The sequence below is a fragment of the Trachemys scripta genome, chromosome 3 (genome assembly GCF_013100865.1).
Source record: "Trachemys scripta elegans isolate TJP31775 chromosome 3, CAS_Tse_1.0, whole genome shotgun sequence".
In the NCBI taxonomy this organism is placed as follows: domain Eukaryota; kingdom Metazoa; phylum Chordata; order Testudines; family Emydidae; genus Trachemys; species Trachemys scripta.
Window position 1 is genome coordinate 78,738,779 of NC_048300.1, and position 11,315 is coordinate 78,750,093.

Sequence of the window (11,315 nt, forward strand, 5' to 3'; positions counted from 1 at the left end):
AGCGGGGCCAGGGCCCGTGGAGGGTCCTCTTTTTTTATTTAATAGATATGGTAACCCTAATTTGGGGTTGGTTTACACCTAAAACTGAGGGGGCAAGAACCAATGCAGAACAAACCCCTGCAAAATGAAAGTCACGTTTCCCCCAGATCTAAACAAAAGTTAATTTAAGAAACAAACTGACAGTCTTTTTCTTATTCTTGGCCTCCTCCTGTGAGATGCTGAGCACTGCTCAGGATTAGGCCTCGTAAGTGAGAGTGACCATGAAGTGTTGGGACTTGGAGATGAAAAAGAAATTCCCTTCCCTCACTCCCCCCTCACCCCCGCTTCTTTCCTTTCTTCATCAGTTGCTTTGTTTAATGCTTTCAGGCTATTTGGAGCAGTCATAAACCAAACAAGATGGCACGTATGGGCATGACATTAACAGAGTCTTGTGTCCTGAACTCCTTTCTCAGGCCCAACTCCCTAGGCAGTTTTAACTGAGTAAGAGCTGCAGGACTGGGCAACGCTTTGCATTCTCCTACTGCATTGCTAAGTTGTCATTTTATTGTCATTTATTTGTTGTGTGACACTGCAATAAAACACTCATGGGTTTTTAAAAATTGGGTTCTTTGGTAAATAACTTATCCATGTCTTTTTTTGTTAGGGTGCTCCTGGCCCTTTGCTGGCAAGTCTCAGATCCAATGCTGATCATTTCAGAGGAGTAGAAAGGGGTGGGGAGAAAGAGTCTCCTAAAAGGAGCCCATCACTGTAACTTACGATAATTAACTTCAGCAAAAAGAGAAAGGTTAAAGGAACAGGGCCAAGATTCAGAGATTCTAAGGCTAGAAGGAACCATCACTATGATCATCTATTCTGACCATGTCATACAACAGGCCACAGAACTTCTCCAAAATAATTCCTAGAGCATATCTGTGAGAAAAACATCCAGTTGGGATTTACAAATTGTCAGAGACGCAGAATCCACCACAATGCTCAGTAAGTTGTTCCAATGGTTAATTACTCTCACTATTAAAATTACACCTTATTTCCAGTCTAAATTTGCTTCAACTTCCAGTCATTAGATCATGCTATACCTTTCTCTGCTAGGTTGAAGAGCTCCTTATTAAATATTTGTTGCCCATGTAGGTACTTATAGAGTGTAATCAAGTCAGCCATTGTCCTCTTCATTACACTAAATAGATTGAGCTCCTTGAGTCTATCACTGTAAGGCATACTTTCTAACCTTTTAATCATTCTTGTGGCTCTTCTCTGAACTCTCACTAATTTACCAACATCCTTGAATTGCAGACACCAGAACTGGACACAGTATTCCAGCAGCAGTTGCACCAGTGCCAAATACAGAGGTTTACCTCTCTACTTAAAAAAAAAAAAAAAAAATGGAGATATACCTATCTCCTAGAACTGGAAGGGACCCTGAAAAGTCATTGAGTCTAGCCCCCTGCCTTCACTAGCAGGACCAAGTACTGATTTTGCCCCAAATCCCTTAGTGGCCCTCTTAAGGATTGAACTCACAACGCTGGGTTTAGTAGGCCAATGCTCAAATCACTGAGCTATCCCTTCCCCTTTCTATCCAAAATCCCCATTTATGTATTCAAGGATCACATCAGCCATTTTTTGCTACACCTTCACACTGGGAGCTCATGTTCAGCTGATTATCCACCACAACCCCCAAATCTTTTTTCAGAGTCACTGCTTCCCAGGATAGAGTCCCCCATCCTGTAAGTATGCCCCACTTTCTTTGTTCCTAGATGTATTCATTTACATTTAGCCATATTAAAATATATATTGTTTGCTTGAGCCCAGTTTACCTACCGATCCAGACTGCTCTGTAACAGTGACTTGTCTTCTTCATTATTTACCACTCCCCCAATTTGTGCATCATCTGCAAAGAATGATGGCACAAAAATAAATCTGTGTTAGTGTTTTTGTTATTCACATTTATTAAAGATAACAGAACTGTACATAAAAAATGTCTGATCTGAATGCCCCCTCTGGTGAGGGAGATGTGGGAAAGGGGCAGGAGGCGGAAAACTGTGGTGATTCCACCACAATTTCCCATATATTGTTCCAGCAGGGGAAGGGGGAATTTGCCTTCTTGAAAATAAAGTGATTTGGCTTATCCAAGCCCATGGATTCCTGAGGTCTGGGGATTCCCCAAGATCACTGGTGTAGCTTTTTCTATTTTGTAACCCTTGTTCCTCTGCACCTGTTCACTAGCAGCATTGTGGTCTACTACTGCTCCTAGACTCTGCCCTAAGGTGGGAGCAGTTCCACAGTACAATGTGTGCTCCACTGGAAAGTGCATGCAGATTCAAGCTGCCTGAACTTTTTGGTGGCATCCCTGCAAGGTTGATGCATCAATGTCCCTTCCCCACTCTGGGATCCTCTCATCCCACAAAGAGCCCTCCACAGGGATCTGATGTAAGGGGGAGGTGGGGGATGGAGTGGAGTGTTGCAGGAATAGCTATGCTCCATCTATTCCATCCAAAACCTGGGAGATACACATCTAGATCTGTGGGACACAATTTGGCTCTTAGTTTTCACCTTTTTTTTGGTATTGTGTTAGTCCCCAAAAGCTAAACCACAATTTTGGGCCCATTGGGCTAGGTGGTATAACACAATCCACTGGCCCAAAGGCTTTATAGTTTAATTGGTTTTGTGCTTTGTTATATTTCTTACACTTCAGTCAGCTTGATTAGTGAAACTAAACTGGTGTATGTCACTCTGTTTATCTTTATCTCCCTCTTATTGCCATGCACACCGCTCTTCCATTTGGGTTAATAACACTTTTTAAATAAAAAAGAAGCTTTCATTAAGTTAGAAAAAACATTACATGATTTTTATTCTTATGAGGTTTTAGACAAACAATATTGTAAGGGAAGCTGCATTTTGGATCGCATTGGTTGGCAGCCCTTACACTTGATTTGTTCATGTTGACATGTACTTTTAAATATAGTATAATGGAATGGAAGATTAAGAGTAGAAGAGTTAATACAGTCGCCGTCAGTACGCACAGCAACAAACCTTTTGGTATGGAAGGTATTTATTTGCTAGTTGTGCTATATTTACAACTTTTGCCAAGTATTTTGAAACTGCTTGATAGTTTTAACAGTTGTTGGAGTCAAAATGTTCCATTTCTCTCTCCTCTTGTGTACTTAGGAGCTGCTTGACTAACCAGAATTAGAGGGACCTTTTTTTTTTTTTAAAGGAAGTTTCTGCAGAATGTGTTCATTCACTGATTTCAAGCAAGCCACAAAAACTTCTGGCTTTTTTGTGTTGCTTCACAAAAGCAGAGAGACTTCTCCTTTTGCGTAAATCATAAAATTGGGGTGAAAACAATATTTGAAGGAACACCGGTGAATGGTTTAGGGCTCATCATTTAGATGGGGTTTTATGTCAGATTTAATTGAAAAAAAAATATTTCAGTTTAAGAATTCCCCTTCAGTGCTTGGAGCTAATGTACAGGACCAGGAAAGCTTTGTCTAACCCTAGTGAAATTACTCACACCATTAGTGATGGATGCAGCTGAAATGGTGCACAGAGTTTAGGTGCAAATGCAGCTAAGGGCCAATCACATAAATCAATGCTGGACATGGTTTGACTTTGGCTCCACTTGCAGTTAAATTGCATTGTACATTTGTTTAGCGGCATCCATTAACACCCAACAGGGAATGGTGTTAGTGCATACCAGGCATTCTGGCCAGCAGCCCTCAACCACTCACCTTGTCATATTGCCCACAGAGTCCCTGACTCATAGCACTTCAATGGGAGGCAGTGCAGGAGAACACTGCTGATGGGCTGGCCCTCCTCTCATTCACTCTCAGCACAGCTTATAAAATGCTTAATCTAGCCCCGACTGTTGGTTCTTGTAGCAGTGTACTACATTTGAGTTACAACCTGTATTGTGCTTTGTCATCTAATAGCCCAGTTCATGAGCATACACAGTTGTAAATAAATTAGATTAGGACACGGTACCCTCTGGCTGTGTTAACACATTTCTCTCCCAACAAGGAAATAACCTATTCCAAAGTTGTTTGGTCACTCACGGCAGGTCTACACTTAAAATGCTGCATCAGAGCAGTTGCACTGATGCAGCTGCGCCAGTGTAGTGCTTAAATGAAGATTCTCCCATTGGCATACTTAATCCGTCTCCTTCGGAGGTGGTAGCTATGTCGACAGGAGAAGCTCTGCCACCGACATGGCACCATCTACTCGGGGGTTAGGTTGGTATAATGATGTCATTTTGGGTGTGAATTTTTCGTGCCCCCAAACAACGTAATTATACCTCGACCAGACCTTGGAAGCCACGGCACTATATTCTGAGCAGTCACAGTGACTAAGGCAAACTTCCACTGCTTTAACTAAATCAGCACAAACCTCCAGGTCAACACTTACATCAAAATAAGACTGGCTTACTTATCGTAACCTGTTCGTAACTGACTTACACCAAACTGAAATAAGCCTGGTTTAAACAAATAGAAGTGTCCATGCAGCCTTTTGCACCAGTTTAACAACGTTTGTTTAAAAATAAAAAAATAAAAACTCATCATACCTGAACTTAAACTGTTGTAACATTACCTATCAAAAAGCCCTAACATTTTGACCTATGCCAAGTATTGGCCTTTTGCAATGAAGTTAGTGCAGACTAATGTTTGTTTGCACACACCACTCATTTTTAATAGACTGCTTCCAGTTTGGAGTTACCCCATTCATTTGAATTGGATTAGTAAATTCCCAAACTAGCCCATTTCTTGCAGCCTCTTTTCCTTCAAATTTTAAAACTTTAGGCCAAGATTTTCAGCAGTGATTAAAGGGCACCTCTCTCTTTAAGGCTTGTCAGATTGGACATCCACAGGTGCCTGATTCTCAAAGGGCTGTGCTCAGCACTTAAAGAGGCCTGATTTTCCAAAAGGCATCTGCTGAAAATCTTGGTCTTTAGCCTTTATTTCAAATTGAACCTCCCCCCCCCCCCCGCTTTTTTTAAATTGTATTGTATCAGTACACTAGTAGTTCTCATGACTGGCAACATCCAGACAATTTAAAATAAAGTCAAAATATTGTGTATACTTAATAGTTTTAGGGCTTGTCTACAGGGCCGGCTCTGGCTTTTTTGCCGCTCCAAGCAAAAAAAACAAAAACAAAACCAAAAAAGACGTGCAGGGCAGCCGGAGCGGCGAAGCAAAAAAACCCAAAAAAGACAAAAAACAAAAAACCCAGGGTGCAAAATTTCAGTGCCACTTACTTGGCGGCTCGCGGCTACCTCCCTCCCTGCGGTGCAGAAGTGCCCTAGGCAGCAGAGTGGGCGCCCCGGCTAGCAGGGGGAGGGGAAGGGAGCGGGGGGGAGAGAGAGAGAGAAGGGGGGGCTGCCAGGGCTTCCTTCAGCCAGGGCACTTGCCACTTGGCCCCTCCCGCCACGCCACCTGCCGGGAGGGCTCCGCGCTGCTCCCGCCTGCAGGTAAATTGAAGGTCGGTAGGGAGGGAAGGACGCGGGCTACCGGGCTTGCTGCAGACCTGGCACCGGCTGGGGCAGACGGAGCGCGCAGCCCGCTCCCAGCAGGATGCTCCCCTCCTCCGCACCGCCACCCCCTACAGGGCGGCTGGAGCGGCGAACCAAAAAAAGGGGGAAAAAAGGGCGGCCGTGTCATGCCGGAATGCAGCCCCTTAGAATCTGCCGCCCCAAGCACAAGCTTGCTCGGCTGGTTCCTGGAGCCGGCCCTGCTTGTCTACATAGGGGGCAGAGTCTGGGCTAGCTTTAGTTAGCCTGCACTCCAATAACTTGTGTCTGTGTGTCCTAAAAGCTTAAAGTGAACCAACTGGCCAGTTAATATGTATTCTATATTTTACTTTGAAAGTGAATTTAGTCTGCACTAACTCAATATGCAATGAAGTTAGTGCAGACTAATGTTTGTTTGCACACACCACTCATTTGCACTAGCAATCCGCCAACTGCTGTCCCGCACTGCTTTGCATGACACCAGGACTGACCTGTCTGTTTACTTATGTGCTTTCCACTGCTCTGTGGTCACACCGACTGGATGTCACCTCCCCATTTAATGCTGGCGTGAGGCCAGGATCGGTCCATTTACTCCTCAAGTCACAGACCTCAGCAGGATAGAATGAATTTACAGATATAATCAACTAGCTTCTTCCAGCAGATCCATGCCACCTACACTGAGCTCCACATAAGCCAGTGGGGCTCTGGACCAGCACCAGGGGTGCTGGAATGGGGGGTCAAAGGGCCCAGGACTCCATCACTTTTACCCGCCATAAGGGCAAGCAGTGGGGGGAGAGGTCTTGGGGGAAAGAGGTGGTACAAGGGGGCAGGGCTACTGTTCAGGCACCGGTAGCCCCCCCACATTCAGGGAGTTTCTGTCGCTCCTGACCAGCACAGAAGTTTGCCCACAAAGATCTAATTGCAGGAGTGGGCCATAGGATGGTGCACCTCTATTAATTCACCCATTTACTGAAATAACCCAAATTGCTTGGTGAAACACCACAACAGCTACACAAAAAAAAAGACCACATTCTTCTGTTTTTAGTATGGTTTTTCAAAGAAACACTGGAAGTCATAGAATATCAGTCACTAACCATATTGCAGATTTATGTAAAGATAAAAAGTTAAAAATCCCCAGAACATAGCCTCTAGATTTATAGACATTTTCTTTCCTTTACTAGCCTTCCTTCCTCCTTGAACTATGTAAACACGGAAAGGGAGTTTAATTCAGTGTCTGATGTATGTGTTTTATTTCAGTTCATAACACTCAATGTGTGTCAGTTTACACGCCAGGCACTTATATGTGGTGGGATTTTCAAAAAGCACTCGGTGCTGGCCTAACTCTGCTCCTATTGAAGTCAGTGGTAAAATTCCCACTGATTTCAATTGGAGTTAGAACATGACCCCGATTTTTAAAGGTATTTAGGCACTGCTACACTTAGCGTTGCAACACCTAACTGAATTAGGAGTGAAACCTTTTCAAAAGAGATTTAGGCTCCAAAGTGCCTAAATGTCTTTTGAAAATGAGACTCAGACAGGGCCATGCTGAGTGCAGCAACACCAAAGTATCTTTAAAAAAATCTAGGCTCACAGATTTTGAAAATCCCATTTATATGGTTCAACAGTCATGCAATGAAGAATATAAAAGGTTGCTCATCCTACCTTAAAGCATAGATATCTATCCACCAGCAGCTACACTTGACCAGAGCTCAAAGAGCCCTAAAATAAACCCATAAAAGAATGAATCCTACAAATCCTTAACCCATCTTCTGCCTAAAAGACTAAGAAAAGAGTTGGGCATTTCACGGCCTCCAGAAGATTAACAAATCTGGTCTCTGGGGAACCAAGAGGGAAGCAAATTCCAAAGTCAAGACTCCCTCACAAAATAAAGCCTTGCATGCAGTCCTCCCTCACTTCACCCACCCACATTTGTGGCAAGGGAGCTCCAGCCTGAGTCTCCTCACTGACCTTAAACATGTCAGCAAAAACAAAGGGGGAGAGGAGATTTCAGCCCATAGTACCAAACCATTCAAGGCTTTATAGGTTAAAATCAACACTTTGAACTCCACCCAGAAATGTACTGGCAGCCAGGACAGTTCACAAAGCACTAGTGTAACATGCTCCCAGAGTAAGCTTCCACTTAATAAGCAGGTTGTCTCATTCTGAACAACCAGTGGCTTTAGTGTGGGAGTGGCCTCAATGTATAAACTGCATGACAGCAATTTATGTAGCTCTCATTACAGCAGTCTATAGCAATGACTATGTCCATTTCTTGGAGATCCAGGTTCTAAAAAGATTTCTGTCACCTGGTCCTACATGTTCAGTGAAGCACCGTTCAGTTCTCATAGAGAACCTTTTAGGCCACTATTATTCTTTTAGAGTGCGCCCCCCTTGCTCATTTTTAACATGGCTCAGTAAGGACCAAAAACTGACAACCTACAGGTAAATGAAAGTTGGTGTCACCTCCAAAACCAAGTGGCACCATCAGCTCTTTTCTTGAACATCCCCTGACCTGCTCAAGTCCCATCAGCACTTACAGTAATGGTGAGAAAAATCTCAAAATCAGACCAGGCCTTGAGAGGAGCACTTCTCCTGGCCCAACTTTGCTTACAAAAGTGAAGGGAAACCCCTGACATCTTCCTATTTTCTGAGAGAAATCCAGGAAGAGGAAAATCATGGGAATATCTGCCATGTGCTGCAACCTGGGGCTATGTCTGTGCCAGAATTTAAGGATCCAGCGACTATTCAAGAAGCAGCTCCAGAATCTCGAAGGACAGGTGGCTGTCCTGTTGTCAGCACTTAGAGCGGCCAAGACCACTGCTTCAAGGTGAGATATACTGCACTTCGATATTTGTTCTTGGAGGCAGAGTAACACCTACCAAAAGCTAGAGTTTGGCAACACTAATGGTTTATGTCAGATTCAGTTGCCACCAGGCAGCACCACAAACCAGGCCAATGCCACACCAATCTACGAACTCAAGCCCCCATATACATCACTTTATGCTGCCTGGTGGATTAGGGATTACCTCTACTCAGGCCAGCTCTCAATGAAGTCAGGCAAACTCCTGCTGAGGCCAGTGGCAGGTTTGCCTGAAAAAGGACCGAGTGAAAGTGGAGTATGGAACTCAGGCTTTGGCATAACAATAACAGCACTTCAGTCAGAAAATGGATGAACTTCAAAGCACCAAACATGTTTGCATTTACTTCTACAGCGTAAGAGATCTTGTCAAGCAACAAGTCATTAATGCAGACTTTACTCTGTTTTCATAACTAATGGTGAGCTACTACAGTATTAAATGACCATAAAATGCTAATCACATTAATGAAATTCAAAGGAAACCCTCCTCCTCCTCCTCCTCCTCCACTTCAAAATAATCATAATACTGGGGCTCCTAAAAGCTTTGTGATAAACGATATGCTGTAGGGAAAAAAAGGTCAACGGAATAGGATATGCCTCCAAGGGGAAGCTGGTCTATGGAGCAAATTCTCATTGTCGATAGCAAAAAGTTTTAAGGGGTTGGCAACGAAGAGGCAAACATACCCCCAAATCTATGCAGCAACTTGCACCTAACCTCTACAGCAGGAAAAATGCAAGACAAAGGTGCAGTGAGCCGTATTTCTAGCCCTATGCACAGTACAGAGTAGTCTCCAGTCCCACTCCCTTGGGACTGGATGTACTTTGTCCAATGACAGTCCACCCATAATGGAGACAAAGTCTTGGACACTGATGAATAGTTGTGATTGTTTTAAGTGCCTAAAGAGCAGGGTAAGTGATCACTACTTACAGGCCAGCCAGCATTTGTCTATCCCACGTGAGAAGGTCAGGGTGCAGAGGCAAAGGTGTTAGATTTTATTCCTACATAGATTATGCAAAAGTCTATAGAAGCTCAAACCCATGCAGAGACAAGGGCAAAAAACAAAACCTCCCCCACTCCTCCATACACACACACAGAAACAGGATATTCCCTAGAGGAAATTTTGCAAGGGGGTCCCAACTTGGACAACTGCCTGCAGTGTGTATCTATGCAAGGCAATCAGATGCGCCCTGCTCACTGTTTAACTCTGGATTCAGTATGCTGCCAGCGACAAGAGAAAAGTCTCAATCCAGAGCCAGCAACGGTGGCACAGTTAAGCAAGCCATTCATGAACACAGTGGAAAGGAAAGGATACAGGTAAATAAGTGTTGGTTAACTTCCAAGTGCAAGTTGGCAATGCAGTAAATCTTGTATCAGTAGCACTCATGTCATTACAAACCAGAAGCAATGACCAATCAGAATAAGGGGCAGCAAACAGCAACACAATGGAAAACATACAAGGATACCAGCGCCATGGGTTATGAGGTGATCCCTAGCTACGTCTTTGACCCGCACACCCATCAGTCAAGTGAAATAAATCTAAACTTGAAATAAAATGTAAGAGTCGTAAGGCACCCAGGCCTTTTGGGCTCCAGGACATTGCCTTCCCTTATATTCATTCACCTGTGTGACATTACGTGTCATGACATCAAAATGGAGCATCACATCTGCTTGTTTGACAGAAAGTCCTCCTATCCCGTTTCCCTTTTTTCTAAGCTTGTTTAGATTTGGCACAATAGTACAAGAGGGGGAGAGAGATCTGCTTTCCTCAGTATCTTCACAATAGGAGCTCTCCCTATTTGTGTGCGAGGGAGACAGGTTTCAGCCTCGGAGCCCTTGCATGTGCAAGTGATGATAAGCAACACGGATATGCAGAAATCAATAAGCTGACTGATCACAGAGCCTGGCGACTCTTCGGAGGAGCCGTTCCGTGCACACGCACAGGGGCTGAACATCTGTCAGGCAAACAAAAAGCAAACCAAGCGGAACAAAGGAGAGGATTATTTTCACTCAAGTTCTTCTTCAGTCTCAGCAGGCAACGTTCAAGCCGTTCTAGCATTCAAACACTGAGGCCTTATGGAGTATGGGCTGTCCGGGAAATGCCAAACGCTGTTACCGAAAGACAAAAGGGGCAAAAAGAAAAAAGTAGATATGGAAAATTCAGAACATTCTATAGGGTCAGATAGTGGGGGGTAGAGGGAGAGGAGAAACTGCAGTGCACTAAAGAAGTTGATGACAAATCTTCGCTCTAGCATATAAAAATATTTTTAGTATCATCTTACTTTTATACCGCACATTTAATAAATGCTAGTGTTCAAAGCAATGTACAAAGATTCAGGGCCAGATTGTGAACTTCTTACTCACATTGAGGATTAATTACTCACTTGAGTGATGACTAGCTGCTCACCTACATGAGCAAAAGGGACACAATCTGACCCCAAGACCTCTGTGAAGTAGAAACTGCACCCCATGAGATACTTTTTACCCGGAAGGACTCCAAATTGCTCTACATGCCAATGAGAGTTGTGGCTGTGTGAAGAGTTCAGGATCAGCTCCAAAATAATCTTCTACGTCTCTCCTTGATACTCCATTTTTACATTAGCAAATGAGCTCAGAAACAACTGTCCCATCTAAACAGCATTTGATTTCCTTTTTGGAACCAGGTGCAAAGAACAAAAAAACAAGAGACCCATCAGTGGTCTCAGTCAAACCTGCAAAGTAAAATCAAACATGATTTCAACTTCAAAATATTCCCCTCTTTTGAAAGAGAGCATTTGCTTTTTCTTGCTCCTTACTTCAAACCATATTCTACCATAAAAAAAACAAAACAAAAAACTCTCTTTACGCTCATTCAAGGGCCAAAACTCTACAGTTTCAATGCAGAAGTGTTGCTGTTTGCTAGTGACTTTTTTAAACTTGGTCTTAATTAGCAAAAATATTGCAATTTTTTTTTTAGTAGGATAGAG